At 50.2% G+C, this 27,021-nt stretch overlaps 1 protein-coding gene across 3 annotated transcripts in view; it reads right to left on the bottom strand.

Moving 5' to 3' along the window:
• Window positions 1-26,022, bottom strand: part of RABGEF1 (RAB guanine nucleotide exchange factor 1) — a 164,487-nt gene extending 138,465 nt beyond the window's left edge. For 2 of the 3 annotated variants that reach the window (XM_054655638.2, XM_063814299.1), the window contains exon 1: window positions 25,918-26,004. The gene's annotated coding sequence lies outside the window, so the exon portion shown is untranslated. Of the gene's footprint in view, window positions 1-25,917 lie in introns of all 3 variants that reach the window. The other variant, XM_063814286.1, reaches the window with a different exon arrangement.
• Window positions 26,023-27,021: the final 999 nt, after the last annotated feature.

Genomic DNA, 27,021 nt, shown 5'->3' with positions numbered 1-27,021 from the left:
AGTGGCACAATCTTGGCTCACTACAGCCTCAACCTCCCAGGTTCAAGAGATGTCTTGCCTCAGCCCCCCAAGTAGCTGGGACTACAGGTGCACGCCACCACGCCTGGCTAATTTTTGTATTTTTCATAGAGACAAGGTTTTGCCATGTTGCCAGGCTGGTCTCAAACTCCTGGACTCAAACAATCCACCAGCTTCAGCCTCCCAAAGTGCTTGAGCCACCAAACCCGGCATTCCTTTGTAGATTTCTTTTTTTTTTTTTTTTGAGACGGAGTCTTGCTTTGTCACCCAGGCTGGAGTGCAGTGGCGTGATCTCGGCTCACTGCAATCTCCCCCTCCCGGGTTCATGCCATTCTCCTGCCTCAGCCTCCCGAGTAGCTGGGACTATAGGCACCTGCCACCAAGCCCAGCTAATTTTTTGTATTTTTAGTAGAGACAGGGTTTCACCATGTTAGCCAGGATGGTCTCGATCTCCTGACCTTGTGATCCGCCCGCCTCGGCCTCCCAAAGTGCTGGGATTACAGGCTTGAGCCACCGTGCCCAGCCTGTAGATTTCTATAAACAGAGAAAAGTACCATCAGGTTGGTAATTGTCTTGTTTCTGATTTCTTATTTTTTATAGGGATAGGGGTCTCACTTTGTTGCCTAAGCTGGTCTCAAACTTATGGCCTCAAGTTATCCTCCTACCTTTGTTTCCGACCTTAGTGGAAAAGCTTCTAGTTTTTCCACCATTGAGTATGATGTTAACTGTAGATTTTTCAGGCGTGGCCTTTATCATGTTGAGGAAGTTACATGCTATTCCTAGTTTGTTAGATTTCTTTTTATCACAAGAGTATTAAAGTTTTAAATTAGATTTGTATTGTGGTAAAATGTACATGACATAAAATTTAATGTAAAAGAATGAAGTTAGATCCTTACCTATCACCATCTACAAAACTTAATTCAAAAATAGATCAAAAACCTAAATGTAAGCATGAAAAATACAAAACTCTTAGAAGAAAACCTGGAGGTAAAGCTTCATGACTTTGGATTTGGCAATGATTTCTTGGCTATGAAACCAAATGGACAGGCAATAAAAGAAAATAGACAAATTGGACTTCATCAGTAGTTTTTTAACTTTTGTGCATCAAGGGACACTATTCACAGACCAGGTGTGATGGCTTATGCCGCTAATCCCAGCACTTTGACAGGTGGAGGTGGGAGCTAGGCTTGAAGCCAGGAGTTTGAAACCAGCCTGGGCAACATAGTGAGAACCCCCTCCATGCAAACAATTTTTTAAAAACTTAGCTAGGCATGGTGGAGCTTGCCAGCTACTTGGGAGGCTGAGGTGGGAGAATCGCTTGAGCCCAGCAGTTCCAGGTTGCAGTGAGCTAGGATTACACCACTGCACTCCAGCCTGGGCGACAGAATGAGACCCTGTCTCAGAATAAAAAGGCAATCCCCAGAATGGGGGAGAGAGAATACAGTTCACCCTTGAACAACACAGGTCCGAACTGCGTAGGTCCACTCATACATGGATTTATTTAACCAAATACGGATTGAAAATACATTATTTGCCCGATGTGAAACCCACATATGTGGAGGGCTAACTTTTTATAAGCAGGGGTTCTGCAGGGCTGACTGCAAGACTTGAATATGCTTGAGTATGTGAGGATTTTGGTATATGTGGGCATTCTGGAACAAATCCTCTGTGTATACCGACAGATGATTCTATTTGCAAATCAAGTATATATATATATATTTTTTGAAACGAAGTCTCGCTCTGTCACCCAGGCTGGAGTGATGTGGCACAATCTTGGCTCACTGCAACCTCTGCCTCCTGGGTTCAAGCAATTCATGGGCCACCACTCCTGGCTAATTTTTGTATTTTTAGTGGAGATGAGGTTTTGCCATGTTGGCCAGGCTGGTCTCAAACTCGTGACCTCAATGATCTGTCTGCCATGGCCTCCCAAATTGCTGGGATTAGAGGCTTGAGCCACCATGCCTGGCCTGAAAATCACATATTTGATAAGGGATTGTTATCCAGGATATATCGAGAGCTCTTAAAACTTAACTAATTAACAACCCAAGTTACATGACATGTCTTTCCATTTATTTGTCGTCTTTGATTACTTTCAGCAATGGTTTGCAGTGTAGAAGACTTTGACCTCCTTGGTTAAATTTACCCTAAAGTATTTTATACTTTTTCATGCTGTCATACATGAAATGTTCTTAATTTCCCTTTTGGGATGTTCACTGTTTGTGTGCAAAAATGCAACTAATTTTTGTGTGTGTTGATTTTGCATCCTATTACATTGCTGAATTTATTAGTTCTAACAGTTTTCATCTATGCTGGATCCTTACGGTTTTCTACACATAAGACCACATCGTTCATGAATAATTTTATTTCTTCCTTTCCAATCTGAATCTTTTAAATTTGTCTTGCTTAATTGTCCTGACTAGAACTTCCAATGCTATGTTGAATAAAATTGGCACAAATTGGTATCCTTGTCTTGTTCATGATTTTAATGGAAAAGCTTCCAGTCTTTCACCACTGAGTATATTAGCTGTGGGGAGTCTTTTTGGGGTTTTTTTTTTTTTGTTTCTTTTTTTTGAGACAAAGTCTCACTCTTGTCACCCAGGCTGGAGTGCGATGGTGTGATCTTGGCTCACTGCAACCTCCGCCTCCCAGGTTCAAGCGATTCTCCTGCCTCGGCCCCCCGAGTAGCTGGGATGACAGGCTCCTGCCACCATGCCTGGCTAATTTTTGTATTTTTAGCAGAGACAGAGTTTCACCATCTTGGCCAGGCTGCTCTCGAAACCAGACTGCCAGCTGTGTAACACTGGGTAAATAAACTTAACCTCTCCATGCCTCAATTTCCCTGTCTGTAAAATTGGAGAAAATAATAAAACCTCATAATGTATTAGGGAATTAAGTGATTAGAAAATCGCTGGCACAGAGTAGGGCTTCAATAAGTGTTATTAGTTGTTATCAGTAGGCAACTATAATTACTATTATTAGGTATAATATTAGGTAATATTAGGTATATGTAAGTGTAATGGAAAAATATGACATCTAGCCCTTTATATATAGTTTTAGAATTGAGGTGAAATAGTCAACAAATGTACACATATTAACTGTACAGTTCAATTTTTATAAGTATGAATATTCCCGTCCAACCACCACCTAGATCAAGATGAAACTTTTCCATTCCTTAAGGTTCCTCATGCCACTTCCCAGTTAATCCCTACGGAAGCAACCACTCTAACTTCTCCTAGATCAGTAAAGATGAGTTTTGCCTTTTCTTGAAATTTATATAAATAGAATTATATAGTATGTTCTCTTTTGTACTTGGCTTCTTTCCTTCAACATGTTTTTGAAATTTATCCACCATATTGTGTGTACCAGTAGTTTGTTTTTATTATTTATTATTATTTATTATGTAAGTATACCCTTGCATGAATACCTGTTGTCTTGTTGATGGACATTCGGGTTGTTTCCAGTTTGGGGCTATTATGAGTAAAGCTGGGATGAACATTCCTATATAAGACCTTTAGGAAGGGCGCAGTGGCTCACACCTGTGATCCCAGCTCTTTCGGAGGCCGAGGTGGGTGGATCACCTGAGCTCAGGAGTTCAAGACCAGCCTAGCCAAAACGGTGAAACTCCATCTCTACTTAAAAAAAAAATCAGAGAGAAGGACTGTGTGGTAGATAGAGCTCCCTCCCCCCTCCCCCCTCTCCCCTCTCCCCTCTTTCCACGGTCTCCCTCTGATGCCGAGCCGAAGCTGGACGGTACTGCTGCCATCTCAGCTCACTGCAACCTCCCTGCCCGATTCTCCTGCCTCAGCCTGCCGAGTGCCTGCGATTGCAGGCGTGCGCCGCCACGCCTGACTGGTTTTCGTATTTTTTTGGTGGAGACGGGGTTTCGATGTGTCGGCTGGGCTGGTCTCCAGCTCCTAACCGCGAGTGATCCGCCAGCCTCGGCCTCCCGAGGTGCCGGGATTGCAGACGGAGTCTCGTTCACTCAGTGCTCAATGGCGCCCAGGCTGGAGTGCAGTGGCGTGATCTCGGCTCGCTACAACCACCTCCCAGCCGCCTGCCTTGGCCTCCCTAAGTGCCGAGATTGCAGCCTCTACCTGGCAGCCACCCCGTCTGGGAAGTGAGGAGCGTCTCCGCCTGACTGCCCATCGTCTGGGATGTGAGGAGCCCCTCTGCCTGGCTGCCCAGTCTGGAAAGTGAGGAGCGTCTCTGCCCAGCCGCCATCCCATCTAGGAAGTGAGGAGCGCCTCTTCCCGGCCGCCATCACATCTGGGAAGTGAGGAGCGTCTCTGCCCGGCCGCCCATCGTCTGAGATGTGAGGAGCACCTCTGCCCTGCCGCCCCGTCCGGGATGTGAGGAGTGTCTCTGCCCGGCCGCCCTGTCTGAGAAGTGAGGAGACCCTCTGCCTGGCAACCGCCCCGTCTGAGAAGTGAGGAGCCCCTCCGCCCGGCAGCCACCCCGTCTGAGAAGTGAGGAGCGTCCTCCCTCCTCGTCTGGGAGGGAGGTGGGGGGGTCAGCCCCCCGCCCGGCCAGCCGCCCCGTCCGGGAGGTGAGGGGCACCTCTGCCCGGCCGCCCCTACCGGGAAGTGAGGAGCCCCTCTGCCCGGCCAGCCGCTCTGTCTGGGAGGGAGGTGGGGGGGTCAGCCCCCGGCCCGGCCAGCCGCTCTGTCTGGGAGGGAGGTGGGGGGGTCAGCCCCCGGCCCGGCCAGCCGCCCCGTCCGGGAGGGAGGTGGGGGGGTTAGCCCCCCGCCTGGCCAGCCGCCCCATCCGGGAGGTGAGGGGCGCCTCTGCCCGGCCGCCCCTTCTGGGAAGTGAGGAGCCCCTCTGCCCGGCCAGCCGCCCCGTCCGGGAGGGAGGTGGGGGGGTCAGCCCCCCGCCCGGCCAGCCGCCCCGTCCGGGAGGGAGGTGGGGGGATCAGCCCCCCGCCTGGCCAGCCACCCCGTCCGGGAGGGAGGTGGGGGGATCAGCCCCCTGCCCGGCCAGCCGCCCTGTCCAGGAGGTGGGGGGGGCGCCTCTGCCCGGCCGCCCCTACTGGGAAGTGAGGAGCCCCTCTGCCCGGCCAGCCGCTCTGTCTGGGAGGGAGGTGGGGGGGTCAGCCCCCGGCCCGGCCAGCCGCTCTGTCTGGGAGGGAGGTGGGGGGGTCAGCCCCCGGCCCGGCCAGCCGCCCCGTCCGGGAGGGAGGTGGGGGGGTTAGCCCCCCGCCTGGCCAGCCGCCCCATCCGGGAGGTGAGGGGTGCCTCTGCCCGGCCGCCCCTTCTGGGAAGTGAGGAGCCCCTCTGCCCGGCCAGCCGCCCCGTCCGGGAGGGAGGTGGGGGGGTCAGCCCCCCGCCCGGCCAGCCGCCCCGTCCGGGAGGGAGGTGGGGGGTCAGCCCCCCGCCCGGCCAGCCGCCCCGTCCGGGAGGGAGGTGGGGGGGTCAGCCCCCCGCCCGGCCAGCCGCCCCGTCCGGGAGGGAGGTGGGGGGGTCAGCCCCCCGCCCGGCCAGCCGCCCCGTCCGGGAGGGAGGTGGGGGGGTCAGCCCCCCGCCCGGCCAGCCGCCCCGTCCGGGAGGTGAGGGGCGCTTCTGCCCGGCCACCCCTACTGGGAAGTGAGGAGCTCCTCTGCCCGGCCACCACCCCATCTGGGAGGTGTACTCAACAGCTCATTGAGAACGGGCCATGAAGACAATGGCGGTTTTGTGGAATAGAAAGGGGGGAAAGGTGGGGAAAAGATTGAGAAATCGGATGGTTGCTGTGTCTGTGTAGAAAGAGGTAGACATGGGAGACTTTTCATTTTGTTCTGTACTAAGAAAAATTCTTCTGCCTTGGGATCCTGTTGATCTGTGACCTTACCCCCAACCCTGTGCTCTCTGAAACATGTGCTGTATCCACTCAGGGTTGAATGGATTAAGGGCGGTGCAAGATGTGCTTTGTTAAACAGATGCTTGAAGGCAGCATGTTCGTTAAGAGTCATCACCACTCCTTAATCTCAAGTACCCAGGGACACAAACACTGCGGAAGGCCGCAGGGTCCTCTGCCTAGGAAAACCAGAGACCTTTGTTCACTTGTTTATCTGCTGACCTTCCCTCCACTATTGTCCTGTGACCCTGCCAAATCCCCCTCTGCGAGAAACACCCAAGAATGATCAATAAAAAAAAAAAAAAAAAAAAAAAAAAATCAGCCAGGTGTGGTGGTGGGTGCCTGTAATCCCATCTACTCAGGAGGCTGAGGCAGGGGAACTGCTTCAACCTGGGAAGTGGAAGTTGCAGTGAGCTGAGATCACACCACTGCGCTCCAGTCTGGGTGACAGTGTGAGACTCCATCACACACACACACAAAAAAGCCTTTAGTGGACACAAGCACAAATTTCTTCTGAGTAAGTATTAGGCGTAGAATAGTTCAGTCATAGGGTAAGCGCGTGGTTAACAAAGTGGTTGCAGCATTTTACATTCCCAACAGCAATGCAGAAGAGTTCTAGGTGTTCCCCATCCTTGCCACTAGTATTATTCTGTAGCTATGCAGAGCAGGTAAAATGCCTAACCATAATATCTGAACGAACTGGTTCCAGGGCTGAATAAAATCACATATTGCATTTTCTTAAAATAAAAATTCAGTCCTTCTAATTCACTTTTCAGACTTTTTTTTCTTCTGTTTTAAGAGATAGGGTCTTGTTCTGTCACCCAGGTTGGAGGGCAGTGGTATGATCATAGCTCAAGGCAGCCTTTAACTCTTAGGCTCAAGCAGTCCTCTTGCCTCAGCCTCCCGAATAACTGGGACCATAGGTGCAAGCCACAAGCTTTTTAGATTATTTAGTGCTCAGAGTGATCAGATACATCACGGGTATGTGTAGAAGAGAGTGAGTAAACCCCAAGATAATGCTGCTACCTCAATAACAGCTTAGTCTATGACCTAATACAACACCAGCTAACACTCGCTAAGTATTACTCCGTGCCAGCCACTATTCATGGGTTATCCCATGTAATCCTCTCAATGACATTGGGGGTGTGTGCTATCTTATCTCTATGTCATAAATGAGGCTCAAGTGGGGCCCAGACAGGTTCAGGAACATGCTTGCTCAAGTAGCCACTGCTGCCAGAGGCTCAGATCCAGCCATGGCTGACTCTACACCCACATCCACGACGGTCCAGCTTCAGCAGAAGCATTTAGACCAGAGTGCAGCAACCTAATGACAATGGGGAACGACCCCAGATTGAGGCCCAAGCAGCCTTCATGGTGGACGCTAGGGATACATAAGCTGTATAGTAAGAAATGTACCCTACGAAATGCCCTGAACCGCCTATTTTATCTGAGTCATTCAACAACTTCATCTGCTGCTGATGAATCATAGGTCACAGGAGCTCATCAGCCAAAGTAAGAATGTCGCCATCTCCTGCTTTCTGCCATGCCCTTGCCTGGCGCTGTCACTCTCTAGCTGTGGCCACCTGGGCATGGGCACATCCACCTCAAGTCAAACCCAGAACCCCTCCCCAAAATCCCTTCTAGATCTTCAGCAAACCTTGGTGAGCTCTGAAAAACAAAACCCTGGGGCAAGGCCCAGCTAAGGATGCTGTGGGAGCTGCTAGCTGGGGCTGGCACTTTCCTTCCCCAAACAGCCTGCAAACAAACATCTTTTTATAGTTCTGCAGAGCGATGTGACACTTTGTTTTCTCAGCATTGGAGGCAGCTGATAGCCCACTGGGGAAACCCAGATGCTTCCAAGCAAGTTATCTGACCAGGGGCTCCTTTCTGAGAATAAAAATGATCTTTCCTACAATGTGGGCAATCCTTCTTGGAGGCCAGCACAGAGATGTAGTGGTTGGAGAGTTTCTGCCTCCTGGGCACTTGGTTCAAGGTCTCTAGTCATCTCCAATGTCAGACTGAAGGAGCTAAGAGTTCCAGCCACGTACTCTGAAAAGGACATGGCTAGGGGTCACATCAAGGCTCTTTATATAATCCTCTTTGACAAGCCTGTGCAGCAGCTATAATTATTTCTCATTTCACAAACATGGAACCTGAGACATAAAGTCTTTAAATTGTTTACATGTAAGACTGTCAGAAGTCCTTTCTTGGGAAAGGTTTTGTTTTTTTGTTTGTTTGTTTGAGATGGAGTCTCGCTCTGTCTCCCAGGCTGGAGTGCAGTGGCACGATCTCGGCTCACTGCAAGCTCCGCCTCCGAGGTTCACACCATTCTCCTGCCTCAGCCTCCTGAGTAGCTGGGACTACAGGTGCCCGCCACCGCGCCCGGCTAATTTTTGTTTGTTTGTTTGTTTGTATTTTTAGTAGAGACGGGGTTTCACCACATTAGCCAGGATGGTCTCAATCTCTTGACCTTGTGATCCGCCTGCCTCGGCCTCCCAAAGTGCTGGGATTACAGGCGTGAGCCACCGTGCCCGGCCAGGTTTTGTTTTATTTTTTAACAGACAGAGTCTCAGCCGGACACAGCCTATAATCCCAGCATTTTGGGAGTCTGAGGCAGGAAGATCACTTGAGTCCAGGAGTTCAAGAACATCCTGGCCAACATACTGAAACCTCATTCCTACAAAAAATCAAAAATTAGCCAGGCGTGGTGGTGTGCACCTCTAGTCCCAGCTACTTGGGAAGCTGAGGCAGGAGGATTGCTTGCACCTCGGAGGTCAAGGCTGTAGTGAGTTGTGCTCATGCCATTGCACTCAGCTTGGGCAGCGCAGCAAGATGCTGACTCAAAAAAAAAAAAAAAAAAAAAAGACAGTCTCACTCTGTTGCCCTGGCTGGAGCACAGTGGTAGGATCATGGCTCACTGCAGACTCCAACTCCTGGGCTCAACCAATCCTCCCACCTCAGCCTCACAAGTAGCTGTGACTATAGATAAGTGCCACCACGCCTGGCTGCTATTTTCCTGTTGTTGACATTGTGTTTTTCCACGTTTTAGTGTTAAGTGACAGGAACAACAGAGGTTTTTTAAAAAAGACTTTCCTTGGCAAAATTAAAGGAGAACAACACTATATCAGTCTTTCATCTTTTTTTTATTGCTTTAAACTACTGAAAGAAGTCTGGTAACCACTGCTACACACCATGCCTCCTTCCCATGGCAAGGCTGAGCCCCGAAATCCAGGTCTAAAGGTACTCTCCATGTTGTTTTAGACTACCCCCCTATGTGGGATTACACTTATTCCTCTCCACACAGATGACAACTTCCTGGTCTCATATTGCGTAGGATAGTCAGGTGTGGTGGCACATGCCTGTAGTCCCAGCTATTCAGGAGGCTGAGGGGAGAAGACTGCTTGAGCCAGGAGTTTAAGGATGCAGTGAGCTATGATGGCACTGGTGAACAGCCACTACATTCCACCCGGGGCAACATAGCAAGACCCTATCTCCAAAAATGCAGCCCCCGAAAAAACAAAAAACACCTAAAAATTAAATACTGTAATACCAGCATTTTGGGAGGCCAAGGTGGGAAGATTGCCTAAGGCCAGGAGCTTGAGACAGTCTGGGCAACACAGCAAGATCCCATCTCTCTCTCTCTCTCTCTCTCTCTATATATATATAAATATAGATATAGATATATATAGATACATAAATGAGAGTATCACACACATTAAGACCAGTGGAAGCTCCAGTGCATCAGAGCACATATATGTGTGTGTGTGTGTGTGTGTTTGTGTGTATACGTATGTGTATTAAATAAATGAAAATAAAATTTTGTTTTGTTTTTTGAGACGGAATCTTGCTCTATCACCCAGGCTGGAGTGTAGTGGCGCCATCTCGGCTCACCGCAACCTCTGCTTCCCGGGTTCAAGCGATTCTCCTATCTCAGCTTCCTGAGTAGCTGGGATTACAGACGCGAGCCACCACACCCAGCTAACTTTTGTATTTTTAGTAGAGATGGGGTTTCATCATGCTGTAGTGAGCTGGTCTTGAACCCCTGGCCTCAAGAGATCCACCCACCTTGGCCTCCCAAAGTGCTTGGATTACAGGTGTGAGCCACCGCACCCAGCTAAAAATAAAAATTGTTTAAATATCTATCACTGAAGCAATTTCATCCAGCCAGTGTGTGTTATTTGGAATTTCTCTGGCTGTCTTTGTGTCCTTTAGCCAAAAAAAAAAAAAAAAAAAATCTCATTCAATAAGCCCATTTATTAAATTCCATCAATATGTCATCTCCTCTTCTAGGTACTATGTCACCCAGCCTGGGTGACAGCATGAGACTCCATCTCAAACAAAAAAGTAAGTAAGCTCCCAGCTGAGACCTAAAGTATGAGAAGGGACCAGTGGGGAAAGAATTGCAGGGAAGAGCATCCAGGCAAAGGGAACAGCTTATGCAAACACACAGATTCCAGGGGAAAAGAACTAGGGGACAGTGAAATTGGGGGAGGTGAGGCAGCACCAGGTCATGGTGAACCTCAGAGCTATTTGGGGGGTGTCGATTTTGGTGCAAATGCAATAGGAAGCCCTTGGGGAAAGGGGCGGTTTAAGAAGGAGAATGAGATGGGGCCTGATTTACATTTTCTGCAAGTTATTCTGGCTGGTGGGGGTAGAGAGGAGGCAGGGAGGCGGGAAGGAGGCTGTGCTGGCCTCCAGGGCCAAGCTGGTGATGGCTTGACACAGGGGTGGCAACGAGAACAGAGGGAAGTGGGGTAGGGATTTATTTTGGAGGTAGAATTGAAGAGTCTTGGTGGTGGCCCGGGTGTGGGTGGTGAGGGTGAGATGATCCAAAGATGCCTCCCTGTTTTCTGGCCGGAGCCACCGGGTAGATGATGATGGTGCCATTTCCCGAGACGGGGAAGTCACAGGAGGGGCAGGCTGGGGAAGGAACCAAGAGTTGACTTTTGGACGCATTATGTTCAAGCTGTTATTTGTCCTGCCTGGCTAATGACTGACAGAGCTCTGTGGGCCTCATTGAGATAATGCTTATAAAGGTTTCATGCCAAAGCTACTGAAAAGCAAGTGTGAAATTTGTTTTTATTATTATTTAGTATTGCCTGATCTCCTACCCAAGCCCACCATAAAGGTCTGATTATGAAATCCACAAGCCAGAGGTCCCCACCACCTTCTTGTCTTTTGCTGCCTCCCTGCCACCCATCCCACAGCAACCTTACAAAGCTCTGATGGTGGGATTCCAGGCATCGTCAACCAATGGCAAGGGAGGGGGCGCTGAGTTACCCCATATTGGCGCCTGGCAGCCTCTGGGGGCTGTGGGCAGGGCTGGCCTCCTCTGGTGACTGGGGAGGGAGCTGGCAGAAGGCCGGGGAAGGGGGACAATGGGCCTTTGTCTTTGCCGAGGTTTCTCCATCCAAGATGCTCTAGCTCCTAGAAAAACATGACCTCATTCGTCCTCCAGGCTCCAGGACCCAGGGCAGAGACAGGCTTGGAGTTGGATGCACCCACCGCATTTCACAGACTGGAAAACCAAGTCACACAAGGAAAGAAGACAAGAGGACACCAAGGCTCCAGCCCTAAGACCCAGCCAGAAGTCATGCCCTCCTGGGTTGCTGAGCCCAGGGAGGGGACTCATAAGAGGGTCTTCTAGGCAGCAAAGGTCTAGCTAGCCCGCAAGCTCCTGGGACAGGCAGGTTGCACTTGGATCTGCTACTCACAGCTGTGTGGCTCTAAGCAGATTACTCACCTACTCTGCGCCCTGGTTTCTGCATCTGATGCAAGACTGGCAGCCTCTTTCTTGCAAGGTTAGAGTGCCCCTGGAGATCGCTGCTAAGAATTCAGAAAGGCCTGCTTCCCGCCATGGCACCTGCGCCCACTGCTCTGCCTTTAAAGAGGTGATCTTCCAGGGAAGAAAGTGGGGATTAAGGCCCATCCCACGCAAGCCTCCAGGGTCCACAAATGTCCCTCTCCTGCCAGGGGCTCTGCAGTGACAAGGCCTGGCAGGAGTCTGGCATATCTTTCTGGTAGCTTCCTAAGTGACGTTCTCCCACACTGGCCCTGCTGGGCTTTCACCCCCTGCCCATAACAGCCCTCACTTCCTATGCCAATCCCCCCCTCTCCAGAGGGTCTTCTCCAACCAGGTCTCCATCTCCACAACCATCTGGGGACACCCCTGCACCTGAAACCTCAGCAATTCAAGTTGCAAGATGCCAGCTGGAGGGACTCCCAGCCATTCTCTCAGTCTCATGTCTAAAATAGGATAGTGGGGCTGGGCATGGTGGCTCACGGCTGTAATCCCAACGCTTTCGGAGGCTGAGGTAGAAGGATGGCTAGAGGCCAGGAGTTCGAGATCAGCCTGGGCAACATAGCCAGACCCCATTTCTAAAAACAAAAAAATTAAACAATTAGCCGGGCATGGTGGTGTATGGTCCCAGCTACTCGGTAGGCTGAGGCAGGAGGATTACTTGAGTCCAGGAGTTCAAGGTTGCAGTGAGCTATATTTGCACCACTGTACTCCAGCTTGGGTGACAGAGCAAAACCCTGTCTCTAAAAATAAGTAAAATGGGGCCAGGCGCGGTGGCTGACACCTGTAATCCTAGCAATTTGGGAGGCCAAGGCCGGTAGATCACCTGAGGTCAGAAGTTCGAGACCAGCCTTCCCAACATGGTGAAACCCTGTCTCTACTAAAAATACAAAAATCAGCCAGGCGTGGTGGCATGTGCCTATAATTCCAGCTACTAGGGAGGCTGATGCAGGAGAATCACTTGAACCCGGGAGGTGGAGGTTGCAGTGAGCCGAGATTGCACCATTGCACTCCAGCCTGGGCGACAGAGCAAGACTCCATCTCAAACATAAATAAATAAACAAATAAATAAATAAGTAAAATGGGATAATGGAACTTCTTGGGGACGTGGGAGCATTCGGTGAGAGGAGACTCCAGGGACCTGCACAGGGCTGGACACAGAGTAGATGCTTATGAAATGACAGGCTTATTAATACCAATTTTTCATCCTTTTCAAAGGTCATTCAGAACAACCTCCCAAGTCACTTACAGAAAGCAAAACCAGAGAGGGTTAGTTGTCAGTCGTCGTCACACAGCCTGTCAGTGTCAGGGCTCGGTGCAGACCCGGCCTCTGCGTGCTGCCTTGGGGGTTCTCAGGCCGGGCCATGATCCTCAGCCCAGGGACCAGGTGAGGGAGGAGGGTGAGTGAGGCTGGAGATGGCCCAGGCTCTGGCCTTTCCCTTGGCCCCGTCTTCCACCGCGGCTGCCTTCCCAGTGAGATAAACAAGGGATCAGTGGGAACAAAATGGATGAAGTAACGGGGAAGATATGAGAGGCCGCGCACAGCCCCCAGCCCGCCCCACCTGCCTGCCCACCAACAGGGACGGCTTCAGGAGAGGCACAGCCGGCCCCTGAGTCTCAGCCCGTGCCAGGCACTAAGGGTGCTCAGCACTGGCCAAGCCCTTCCTGATCCCCGGGCTCAGGTGGCAAACCTCCTGTGGTGCCCTTGGACCCTCTCTGGGCCCTGTCCCTATGCTCCACCCTCCCTGAGCTGGGATTATTTCAAATCCCCTCCACCAGAGCCTTGGAGGAGACAATTGCATGCTCCCAAATGCAAATTCAGAGCCCCAGGGCTGTCTGGAGTGGACATAGGATTTCCCACCCTGGCTCAACTGGTCTGGGGTTCAGCCTGTGTCTCTGGGGCACCTGCAGTGCCTTGCTGCCTGAGGCCAGCTCCCTACTGTGGTGGAGAGGCTGTGTCTGCCCAAGGCTTCCCCAACCCCAGTGCCAGCTCCCTGCCCCTGCAAATTTCTGCCCATCCTGACCTCTCCAAGGAGCCCTGGAACTCAGGGGACCATCTCCAGGGCCGGATGGGAGGCTGGCACTGCTGCCAAAGCCTGGACACCCACCCAGCTGGACACTAACCTGGGTACCTTCCCTTGCTGAGACATAGATAAAGAGCAAGGGTGTTGGCCAGACAGGGCCCCACCCGCCGGCTGTGAGCAGCCAGGACCTGCAGCCTTGGGCCAGGGACCCCAGAGGCTCAACATCTGCCCCTACTTGCCTCAGAAGGAGGCAAGAAACGAGCCCTCTGCCTGCCAGGAAACATCACTGGAGTGCCCACCAATACCCTGAGCTGGGAGCCTGGCACAGATGGGGTGTGCGGTGGGCACCCTAGGGCCCGCCTGGCTCACTTCGGCCTCAGTTGCCCTCAGCAAACAGTCCCCAAACTGCACCAGGCCCTGACTAGGCTAAGAGGGGGCTGTCTCTCTTCCCTCCCAGGTTTTTTGCAACCAATAGAGCTGGGATGGTGGAGCCCCAGGCCCTGGAATCTGCATTTTGGGACTCCTCGGGTGATATGAAGGCAGGTGGTCTCCAAGCACAACTGGAGAGACTCCACTGTGGTCCCTTCCCCATTTCCCCATCCCCTCCCCGGCTTCAGAGGGCCCTGTCCCTACCTGCAGAGGAGGCTCCTTCATCCCAGCTTCCCGGGTACTCCGGTCCCCACTTTGCCGGCTGACATTCTGCCCCCCACGCCCCAGGAATCCTGTTATGACCATGGAGAACCACATAGGTTTCCCCAGCACACAACCACCTTCCCTCTTCAATAGCTGCTTCCTCTGTCAGAAATGCTTGTTCCGTGGTCTTTCTACCCAAAATATTCCCACTCAGCCTCGCAGGCCAGCTCCTATGTCACCTCCAAGAAGCCTTCCTTGACCTCCACCTGGTCTGTGCAGTCCCTCCGTTCTAACATCTCTTCTACTAGTGCTCATCACACCGGAATAAAATCGCCTTTCCTCTGGCTAGGAGCTTGTCAAGAACTGAGACCGTGTCTGAACCTCCCATACTGAGCCAGCCAAGGGCTGCTGGCTGAGCAGGACAGGCCAAGGGACCACGCCACCCCCCAAGCTACAACAACACACTTGCCCAGACTAAGATGTCTCAGGGAACGTCACCTTTGGAGTGTGGGGGAAAGGGACCGACATTTGCCGAAGTCCTACGATGTTCTAGATTCTCTTGTACCCTTTCTTCAAAGGAGAAGACTGAGTCCCAGGGAAGGGAACTGACTCGCCCAGGGTCACTCAGCTCAGAGGTGGTGAGGTTGGCCTGGGAACCCCTGTGATCATTTCCAAACCTCGCTGACCCCATGGGACCACAGTTTCTAGCTCATCCCATACCCCAGCAGGACACACTGCTTGAAGTTAAGAAAAATTCTAGGCCAGGTGCAGTGGCTCACGTCTGTCATCCCAGTACTTTGGGAAGCCAAGGTGAGAGGATCGCTTGAGTACAGGAGTTTGAAATCAGCTTGGGCAACATAGTGAGACCCCACCTCTACGAAAAAAAAAAAAAAAAATTAGCAAGGCATAGTGGTGTGCACCTGTAGTCCCAGCTACTAGGGAGGCTGAGGTGAGAGGATTGCTTGAGCCTAGGAGGTTGAGGTTGCAGTTAGCCGAGATTGCACCACTACACTCCAGTCTGGGTGACCCAGTGAGATTCTAGTTAAAAAAAAGAAAAAGAATTCTGAGAACAAGGACTTGCCCAGAGCCGAGGCCCAGAACCAGGGGCCTGACTCTAGACAGTGGAACCAAGAAGCCGGCACTCGGGACATACATGGTCCCTGTCTGTGTGGCATACAGTGGATGCACATGGCGAGACTCGCCAGCTCATGAGCGCAGGAACCCTGCCCCTCTGGCCTAGGAGCCACCTGCCCTGGGGGCCACGGGCTCCTGAAGCTGCTCCCCCAAGAGTCACCAGGGAGGGTCTGGATCGCAGAGTTGACACTAAACACATGCTCGTGCAGTAGACAGGCGTGGGAGGCACCCTGAAGAGGTCAGTGCTGTTTTGAACAGAGCGGGGATGAGGTGACCCCTGACTCCCTGACAGGAAGCTACTTAGGCGGCAGCCGCCGGCGCACCGGAGACACCCAATCTGTCAGCACTGGCTGCGTGATGGGCCGGCCTCCAGAGGGGAGCCAGATGGGCCCAAAGCCCTGGCTCAGGGGGAGGCGGGGGCTGCAGTTGCCATCTGTAGGGAGCCACTCTCTATTTTAATTTAAATTTAAGAGACACGGTCTCGTTCTGTTGCCCGGGCTGCAGTGTAGTGGCACAATCATGGCTCACTGCAGCCTCAACCTCCTGGGCTCAAGGAGTTTGAGGCTAATCCTCCCACCTCAGCCTCCTGAATAGCTGGGACTACAGGGGCACTCCACTACCCCTGACTAATTTAAAAAAAAAAAAAAAAAAAAACTTTTGTAGCGATGAGGTCTTGCTATATCGTCCAGGCTGGTCTTGAACTCCTCACCTCAAGTAATCTGCCTGCCTCGGCCTCCCAAAGTGCTGGGATTACAGGTGTCAGTCACTGCGCCTGGCCCAAAGTAATTTTAAGAGTTGCCTGTGTTCACTGTTTACACATTTCACTTACTACTTTCCTCCTTCATGTCCTCCAACCTGGTTTCTGTCACCCCATTCCACCAAAACTCTTCAGGTTCACCGATGACCTTTCTGTGGATCAATCTTGTGAACTCTTTTCACGCCTTATTTTACTCAAAATTGCTGCAGCATTTCATGTTAGCTTTTTTTTTTTTTTTTCTTTTTGAGACGAAGTCTCACTGTCACCCAGGCTCGAGTGCAGTAGCACAATCTTGGCTCACTGCAACCTCCACCTCCCGGGTTCAAGCAATTCTCCCACCTCAGCTTCCCAAGTAGCTGGGACTACAGGTGCACACCACCATGCCTGGCTAATTTTTGTAGTTTTAGTAGAGATGAGGTTTCACATTGTTGCCCAGGCTGGTTTTGAAGTCCTGCCCTTAGGTGATCCACTCACCTTGGCCTCCCAAAGTGCTGGGATTACAGGCGTGAGCCACCATGCCCAGCGATTCACACTAGTTTTATTTATTTTTATTTTTTTATTTTTATTTAATTATTATTATACTTTAAGTTTTAGGGTATATGTGCACAATGTGCAGGTTAGTTACATATGTATACATGTGCCATGCTGGTGCGCTGCACCCACTAACTCGTCATCTAGCATTAGGTATATCTCCCAATGCTATCCCTCCCCCCTCCCCCACACTAGTTTTATTTTTTTGTGACAAGGAGTTTTGCTCTGTCGCCAGGCTGGAGTGCAGTGGCGTGATCTCAGCTCACTTCAACCTCCACCTCCCAGGTTCAAGTGATTCTCCTGCCTCAGCCTCCCCAGTGGCTGGGATTACAGGCGCCCACCACCACGCCCAGCTAATTATTGTATTTTCAGTAGAGACCAGTGCTGAGACCAGCATGGTTGGGGAGACCCTAACCCAGCGGCACTATAGGAATTAAAGACACACACACAAAAATAGAGGCGTGAAGTGGGAAATCAGGGATCTCACAGCCTTCAGAGCTGAGAGCCCCAAACAGAGATTTACCCACATATTTATTAACAGCAAACCAGTCATTAGCATTGTTTCTAGAGATATTCAACTAACTAAAAGTATCCCTTATGGGAAACGAAGGGATGGGCTGAATTAAAGGAATAGGTTGGGTTAGTTAACTGCAGCAGGAACACGCCCTTAAGACACAGAGCGCTCATGTTATTATTTGTGGCTTAAGAATGCCTTTAAGCGGTTTTCCGCCCTGGGCGGGCCAGGTGTTTCTTGCCCTCATTCCCGTAAATCCACAACTTTCCAGCTTGGGCGTTAGGGCCATTATGAACATACACACCTGCACACACATGCCTGCACACGCACACCTGCACATGCATGCCTGCAAACACACACCTTGCACATGCACACCTGCACACACATGCCTGTACACACGTCTGTACATACACACCTGCAGATGCACACCTACACACACATGCCTGCACACGCACACCTACACACGCACACATGCTTGCATACACGTCTGTACATACACACCTGCACACACATGCGTGCACACACGGCTGTACATACACACCTGCACACACGTGCCTGCACACTTACACCTGCACACACACGCCTACACACTCAAACTCTTCCTGGCGCCAGATTTTGCCACAGGGAGGAACAAGGAGCAGGGTTCTCTAGAATGATCCCTCCCTCCATCCTGTCTCTTGAAGATCAGTTGATTTGTGGGGTCAGGTTCTCCTGACCCATTGGGAAGCCTCCCTGCCTGTCTCTACCTTCCAGCACAGTTCAGGAGATCCATGGGGTTGATGTCAGCTCCTCAGACACCCTCAGCTGGCATGGGACAGGTAGAAGTTTCTCAGGGTCTGGAGCAGCCAAATGAGGGGAACAGGGAGAGAGGATTATCCAGCCTGATCACCCCAGTCTCACTGCAGCCTCAACTTCCCAGATCCTTTCACCTCAGCCTCCCAAGTAGCTGGAACCACAGGTGTGTAACACCACACCCAGCTAATTTTTGTATTTTAGGTAGAGATGGGGTTTCACTATGTTGCACAGGCTGGTCTTGAACTCAATTTTTTTTTTTTTTTTTTTTTGAGACAGAGTCTCGCTCTGTCACCCAGGCAGGAGTGCAGTGGTACGATCTTGGCTCACTGTAAACTGCCCCTCCCGGGTTCATGCCATTCTCCTGCCTCAGCCTCCTGAGTAGCTGGGACTACAGGTGCCTGCCACCGTGCCCGGCTAATTTTTTAATATTTTTTAGTAGAGACGGGGTTTCACCGTGGTCTCGATCTCCTGACCTCGTGATCCACCCGCCTCGGCCTCCCAAAGTGCTGAGATTACAGGCGTGGGCCACCACGCCCAGCTGGTCTTGAACTTGAGCTCAAGTGATCCACCTGCCTTAACATCCCAAAGTGCTGAGATTACCAGCATGAGCCACTGTGCCCAGCCAGTTTGGCAGTGTTTTCTTAAGAATTTTTTAACCAATGTTCATAAGTAATATTGGTCAGTTGTTTTCATGTAGTGCCTTTGTCTGGCCCTAGCATCAAGGCAATGCTGGCCTCATAGAATGAGTTAGAAAGTATTTCCTCCTCTTCAAGTTTTTGAAAGAGTTTGCAAAGGATTGGCACTAATTTTCGTTAAATGTCTGGTAGAACTGACTGGTAAAACCATCCAGTCAGGGGTATTTCTTTGTTGAAAGGATTTTAATTAGTAATTTAATGTTCTTACTAGTTATAGGTTTACCCCTACTTTCTTTTTTTTTGAGAAGACTCGCTCTTGTCCCCCAGGCTGGAGTGCAATGCAGTGCACTCCAAAAGTGCTGGGATTACAGGCGGGAGCCACCATGCCCAGCTGGTTTGCCAATATTTTTTCTTTATTTGTGATTCAGTCTTGGTAGGCTTTGTGTTTCTAGAGATTTGCCATTTCATTTGGTTATTCAATTTGCTAGTGTACCTATGTTTATAGTATTATCTTATAATCACTTTAATTGCTGTAAAGTCACAGTAACGCCCTCTTTTTTTTTTTTTTTTTTTTTTTTTTGAGATGGAGTCTCGCTTTGTCACCCAGGCTGGAGTGCAGTGGCACGATCTCGGCTGACTGCAAGCTCAGCCTCCTGGGTTTACGCCATTCTCCTGCCTCAGCCTCCTGAGTAGCTGGGACTACAGGTGCCCTCCACTGCACCTGGCTAATTTTTTTGTATTTTTTAGTAGAGACGGGGTTTCACTGTGGTCTCGATCTCCTGACCTCATGATCCACCCGCATTGGCCTCCCAAAGTGCTGGGATTACAGGCATGGGCCACCGCGCCCAGCTGGTCTTGAACTTGAGCTCAAGTGATCCACCTGCCTTAATCTCGCAAAGTGCTGGGATTACCAGCATGAGCCACTGTGCCCAGCCAGTTTGGCAGTGTTTTCCTAAGAATTTTTTAACCAATGTTCATAAGCAATATTGGTCAGTTGTTTTCTTGTAGTGTCTTTGGCCCTAGCATCAAGGCAATGCTGGCCTCATAGAATGAGTTAGAAAGTATTTCCTCCTCTTCAAGTTTTTGAAAGAGTTTGCAAAGGATTGGCATTAATTTTCGTTAAATGTCTGGTAGAACTGACTGGTAAAACCATCCAGTCAGGGGTATTTCTTTGTTGAAAGGATTTTAATTAGTAATTTAATGTTCTTACTAGTTATAGGTTTACCCCTACTTTCTTTTTTTTTGAGAAGTCTCGCTCTTGTCCCCCAGGCTGGAGTGCAATGGAGTGCACTCCGAAAGTGCTGGGATTACAGGCGGGAGCCACCATGCCCAGCTGGTTTACCCATATTTTTTCTTTGTTTGTGATTCAGTCTTGGTAGGCTTTGTGTTTCTAGAGATTTGCCATTTCATTTGGTTATTCAATTTGCTGGTGTACCTATGTTTGTGGTATTATCTTATAATCACTTTAATTGCTGTAAAGTCACATTAATGCGCTCATTTTCTTTTTTCTTTTCTTTTTTTTTTTTTTTGAGATGGAGTCTCGCTTTGTCACCCAGGCTGGAGTGTAGTGGCACAATCTTGGCTGACTGCAAGCTCAGCCTCACGGGTTTACACCATTCTCCTGCCTCAGCCTCCTGAGTAGCTAGGACTACAGGCGCCCGCCACCAGACCCGGCTGATTTTTTTCTATTTTTAGTAGAGATGGGGTTTCACCGTGTTAGCCAGGATGGTCTCGATCTCCTGACCTCGTGATCCGCCGGCCTTGGCCTCCCAAAGTGCTGGGATTACAGGCGTGAGCCACTGTGCCCAGCTTAATGCCCTCATTTTCATTTCTGATTTTGGATATTTGAGTCTTCTTTTTTTTTTTCTTAGTCAATCTAGCTAAAAATTTGTCAATTTTGCTGACCTGTAAAAAAACTTTTAATTTTATCTATTCTCTTCTTTTCCTTTTCTTTATTTATTTCCACTCTAATCTTTGTTTCCCCTATTCTGCTAGCTTGGGTTTAGTTCTTCTTTTTGTAGGTCCTTTAAAGTGTATAGTTAGGTGACTGATTTGAGATCTTTCTTTTATTTTTTATTTTTATTTATTTATTTTTTTTGAGATGGAGTCTCACTCTGTCGTGCAGGCTGGTATGCACTGGTGCAATCTCGGCTCACTGCAGCCTCAACTTCCTGGTTCCAGTGATCCTCCCACCTCAGCCTCCCAAGTAGCTGGAACCACAGGAGGGTAACACCACAACCAGCTGATTTTTGTATTTTAGGTAGAGGTGGGGTTTCACTACGTTCCCCAGGCTGGTCTTGAACTCTTGAACTCAAGTGATCCACCTGCCTTGGCCTCCCAAAGTGCTGGGATTACCCGCCTGAGCCACCGCGGCCAGCCAGTTGGGCAGTGTTTTCTTTTTTTTCTTTTTTCTTTTTTTTTTTTTTGAGATGGAGTCTCACTCTGTTGCCCAGGCTGGAGTGCAGTGGCGCAATCTCGGCTCACAGCCACCTCCGCCTCCCGTGTTCAAGCGATTCCCCCGCCACAGCCTCCCAAGCAGCTGGGGTTACAGGCACCCACCACCATGCCTAGCTAATTTTCTTTATTTTTAGTAGAGACAGGGTTTTACCATCTTGATCAGGCTGGTCTCGAACTCCTGACCTTGTGATCCACCCGCCTTGGCCTCCCAAAGTGCTGGGATTACAGGCGTGAGCCACCACACCCAGCAGGCAGTGTTTTCTTGAGAATTTTTAAATCAATGTTCACAAGCAATATTGGTCAGTTGTTTTCTTGTACTGTCTTTGTCTGGCCCTAGTAACAAGGCAATGCTGTCCTCATAGAATGAGTTAGTGTTTCCTTCTCGGCCGGGCATGGGGTGGCTCATGCCTGTAATCCCAGCACTTTGGAAGGCCAAGGCAGGCGGATCATGAGGTCAGGAGATAGAGATCATCCTGGCTAACACAGTGAAACCCCATCTCCGCTAAAAATACAAAAAAATAGCCAGGCGTTGTGGTGGGCGCCTGTAGTCCCAGCTACTCGGGAGGCTGAGGCAGGAGAATGGCGTGAACCCGGGAGCCAGAGCTTGCAGTGAGCCAAGATCGCGCCACTGCACTCTAGCCTGGGCGACAGAGCGAGACTCTGTCTCAAAACAAACAAAAAAAAGAAAGTATTTCCTCCTCTTCAAGTTTTTGAAAGAGTTTGCAAAGGATTGGCATTAATTTTTCCTTTAAATGTCTGGTAGAATTCACTGGTGGAGCCATCCAGTCAAGGGTATTTCTGTGTTGGGAAGATTTTATTGGTAATTTAATCTTCTTACTAGTTATAGGTTTACCCATATTTTCTTTTTCTTTTTCTTTTTTTTTTTTTTTTTTGAGACGAAGTCTCACTCTTGTCCCCCAGGCTGGAGCACAATGGTGTGATCTCAGCTCACTGCAACTTCCGCCTCCCAGTTCAAGTGATTCTCCTGCCTCAGCCTCCTGAGTTGCTGTGATTGCAGGCGCCTGCCACCACGCCCAGCTCATTTTCGTATTTTTAGTAGAGAAGGGGTTTCACCATGTTGGCCAGGCTGGTCTTGAACTCCTGATCTCGGGTGATCCGCCTACCTTGGCCTCCCAAAGTGCTGGGATTACAGGCATGAGCCACCGCATCTGGTTGGTTTACCCATATTTTTTATTTCTTTGTGATTCAGTCTTGGTAGGTTTGTGTTTCTAGAGATTTGCCATTTCATTTGGTTATTCAATTTGCTGGTGTACATATGTTTATAGTATTCTCTTACGATAACCTTAATTGTTGTAAAGTCACAGTAATGGCCTCATTTTCATTTCTGATTTTGGATATTTGAGTCTTCTTTTCTTAGTCAATCTAGCTAAAAATGTGTCAATTTTGCTGACCTGTAAAAAAAACTTTTAATTTTATCTATTCTCTTAATTTCCTTTATTTATTTCCACTCTAATCTTTGTTTCTTGTATTCTGCTAGGTTGGGGTTAGCTCTTCTTTTTCTAGATCCTTTAGAGGGTATAGTGAGGTGACTAATTTGAGATCTTTCTTACTTTTATTTTTTATTTTTATTGATTTTTTTTGAGATAGAGTCTCACTCTGTCACCCAGGCTGGAATGCAGTGGTGCTATCTCGGCTCACTGCAACCTCCCTCTCCCAGGTTCAAGCGATTCTCCTGCCCCAGCCTCCCAAGTAGCTGGGATTACAGGCCTGCATCACCATGCCTGGCTAGTTTTTGTATTTTTAGTAGCGATGGGCTTTTGCCATGTTGGTTAGACTGGTCTTGAACTCCTGACCTCAGGGGATCCTCTCGCTTCGGCCTCCCAAAATACTGGGATGTTGGCATGAGCCACCACTCCTGGCTTTCTTATTTTTAAAGGTAGATGCTTACAGCTAAACATTTCCCTCTGAACGCTGCTTTAACTGCATCCCATAAGTTCTGGTATGTTGTGTTTTCATTTTCATTCATCTCAAAGTGTTTTCTAATTTCCTGTATGATTTCATCTTCAACCAGTGATTAAGAGTGTGTTTATTTTCCATATATTTGTGAGTTTTCAAGTTTTCCTTGTTACTGATTTCTAGTTCCATTCCATCATGATTAGAAAATACTTAGTATTTTGCATACTTTCAAACTTTTAAAACATTAATATTTGTTTTGCAGCCTAATACACTGTATACTCTGGACAATATCCCACATGCTCTTGAAAAGAATGTGTATTTTGCTGTTGTTGGGTTGGTGTCTGCATATGACCATTAGATCTAATTGGATTATCATGTTGTTCAAGTGCTCTCTTTCCTATTGATCTGGTCTCTGTATTATTAACATTGAGGTAGTGAGGTCTCCAATGATCATCCTGAAACTCTATTTCTCCCTTTAATTCTATCCTTTTTTACTTCATATGTTTTGATGCTCTGTTGTGAGGCACATATGTTTTAAATTATTATATTTTCTTGTTGGATTAAACTTTTTATCAGTATAGAATTCCCTTGTCTCTCATAAGCATTTTTGGCTTAAAACCTATTGTGCCTAACATGTGGCCACTCCTGGTCTCATTTGGTTTTTTTTTTTTTTTTTTTTTTTGAGATGGAGTTTCACTCTTGTTGCCCAGGCTGGAGTGCAATGGCGTGATCTCGACTCCCCACAACCTCTGTCTCTTGGGTTCAAGCAATTCTCCTGCCTCAGCCTCCTGAATAACTGGGATTACAAGCAGGTGCCATCACAGCTGGCTAATTTTTCTGTTTTTAGTAGAGACACGGTTTCACCATGTTGCTCAGGCTGGTCTCGAACTCCTGACCTCGTGATCCAACCGCCTCAGCCTCCCAAAGTGCTGGGATTACAGGCATGCGCCACCACGCCCAGCCAGAGAGACCCATTTTAACCACACAGGGACCCAGCTAAAAACCCTTCCCTGGTTCTGTCACCATCAGATTAAAGCCTAAGCTCCTAGATCTCTGTCCTGCACTTTTTCACTTTAATAACGACCCTCCAGGCTCAGTAGCTGATGCCTGTAATTTCAGCACTTTGGGACACTTGAGGCGGGAGGATTGCTTGAGTCCAGGAGTTTGAGACCAGCCTGGGCAACACACCAAGACTCCATCTTTACAAAATATTTAAAAATCAGCTGGGTGTGGTGGCACGCATCTGCAGTCTCAACTACTCGGGAGGCTGAGGTGGGAGGATCCCTTGAGCACAGGCAGTTGAGACTTCAGTGACACTCCAGCCTGGGTGACAAAGTGAGACCCTCTCAATAAATAAATAAATAAATAAATAAGCACCTCCTTGTAGTTACTGGCCTCCCCTCCTTTGGTTCCCCCCTCTCCCTCACTCCACCCTGTTAGTCTGAATGTTACTCATTCTTCAAGACACATGCAGAAAGTATTCCCTGATCCCTTCCAGGATCCACGCCCGACAGCACGGCCTAAATGCCCGGCTCCTTCCTCGGTGCTCCATCTTAGCTCACACTCCTTACCACACTGTTTTGAAAGTATCTTGACTGTCCCTTCTCCTCAACTGGCTAACTTCTAGAGAGCAGAAACATGACTGCTTGGAAGGTCATTAAAAATTCAAATCCTGAACACTTCTTAATCCTGCAGATATGAATCAGTAACTCTTAAAAGCAAAATGTTATTTATCATTAAATATTAACAATATAATCACATTTTCTTGCATCCCTGGCAAGTTTCTTGGTACAACAATTTTAAGGAACGGACTCTTTAACAGCAGTTAAAGCTGCGCGATAGCTGACGCCTATAATCCCAGCACTCTGGGAGGCCGAGGCGGGAGGATCGCTTAAGGCCAGGAGTTTCACACCTGCATGGGTAACATTGTGAGGTCCCATCTCAAAAAATATAATAAAGAAAAACAAAGCAGTTCTAGGTTTAGGGGGGAAAAGTAGCTCTCCAAGCCAAAAACCAACTCCCAAGGTGCTCCGGTAAACTCGTCCTGGGAAAATTTCCTATTTAATCTCAAAGGCAAAACGAGCCCACGGGCGCCCACGACACATTTCCCAACCGCAAGGACTGGTCACCCGCGCTGAGACACCGCCAGCTGCCTATGACCTAGCCTCCAAAGCGGCAGAGTCCCTCCCTCTCTCTCCCTAAACTGCCGTGATGGACATCCCTCGGCTCTCCTCCCAGACGGTTCGGAAGTAGGGACTTCTGCTCCTAACCCCAGCCCCGCAGCCTCGCCCTCAGCCACGGGGTGGAAGTCAGGACCACAGGCTTCAAATCCCCTCCCAACTCCGGGACGCTTCTGCCCCCCCAGGGCGACGCGGGATCAAGTCCCGGCGGCCCTGTCGCGGCCAAGAACTGTGGTCTGGGTCCGAGCGTCCCAGCTCGGCGCGTTCCGGAGAGGTCCTGGGAGGGGCCCCGCGCGACCACAAATGTTGCTTCGGAGCCAGCGTCCTGGACGGGGAAGTGAGAGCCGGGACGAGGCGAGCCGCCGAAGAGGGAGGCGGCCGGGAAATGCTCCGCGTCAGGCCTTCAAGGGCTTGGCCGGGCGCTGGAGATGCCGGCAACGAGCACGTTAGACGGAGAAGCCGCGCACTATGAGGATTAAGGGAGCCGAGGGCGGCCTGGAACTGGGAAGGCGGAGCTGACGGGGCTGGAATGTGGGAAGAAGGACAGCGGGAGGCACCGACGCGCAACTGCCCCAGCCGCGCGGAGGGCACGGACCGACCGCCCCGCCGCCCACGGCCGGAGACGCCCGGCCGCCCCGCTCCCGTAGCTGAGAGCCGCGACGCTCTTACACCAGTCCGTCCGTTCCGTACCTCGCCCGCGGCTTCGCCGACATCCACACAGCCGCTCGCCCGCGTGGCTGCAGTAGGTCTGGTCTCCGTTGTCCGCTCCCGCCCCACACATACCCTCCTGCTAGCCCCGCCCTCGGCACGGCCTGCGCACGCACGATACGCAAGCCGCGCAAACGTCCCTTCCGGGGCCTTTGGCTCTTCACCGGAGGAAATGCGAGCCGGATCCAAAGGGTCGAGGGGACAGGGGTGCCCCCGTGACGTCTAAGAGCAAATAGAAGAGGGCGGCCTCCAGGCTAAAGCTAGGGCACTGGGGAGCCCCGGAGAAGCCTGCCTTTCCTAGTTTGTGGCTCAGTCCCTGCTTCCGGCTTCCGGCGCGCAGCAGCGGGAGGGCGACGCTGGCCCCCTGGCGATCCTGGCGCTGCGACCGCGGTAGTAGCGCGAATGGGAGGTGGAGCGGAGCCACTGCGCTGAGGGACGCTTCAAAAACTCTTTGAGTTTCAGCCCTTCGCGGATCCGAGGATGTGACAGTTGTTCGAGTTAAAGGGTCTTAAGGCGATCGGTTGATCCAAAAGCAGCTGAATCTTTAGAAGGCCCACGCAGGAGGATTCCTTGAGGCCAGGAGTTCGAGACCAGCCTGGGCCACAGAGCAAGATCACTGTCTCTACAAAAGAAATTTTACTTGCTGGGCGCGGTGGCTCACGCCTGTAATCCCAGCACTCTGGAAGGCCGAGGCGGGCGGATCACGAGGTCAGGAAATCGAGACCATCCTTGCTAACACAGTGACCTCGTCTTTTCTAAAAAATACAAAAATTTAGCTGGGCGTGGTGGCGGGCGCCGGTAGTCCCAGCTACTCGGGAGGCTGAAGCAGGAGAATGGCGTGAACCTGGGACGCGGAGCTTGCAGTGAGCCCAGATCGCACCACTGCACTCCAGCCTGGGCGACAGAGCGAGACTCTGTTTAAAATAAACAAACAAACAAACAAATTTTACAAATCACCCGGGCATGATGGCGCGCACCTGTGGTCCCAGCTACTGGGGAGGCTGCGGTGGGAGGATCGCTTGATAGCCCAGGAAGTTGAGGCTGCAGAGATCCCTCCACTAAACTCCAGCTCCCGTGACAGAGCAG

This window comes from Pan troglodytes, chromosome 6 (assembly GCF_028858775.2).
Source record: "Pan troglodytes isolate AG18354 chromosome 6, NHGRI_mPanTro3-v2.0_pri, whole genome shotgun sequence".
Classification (NCBI taxonomy): domain Eukaryota; kingdom Metazoa; phylum Chordata; class Mammalia; order Primates; family Hominidae; genus Pan; species Pan troglodytes.
Note: the sequence above shows the minus strand (reverse complement) of the source record. Positions and strands in the feature narration are given on the sequence as shown.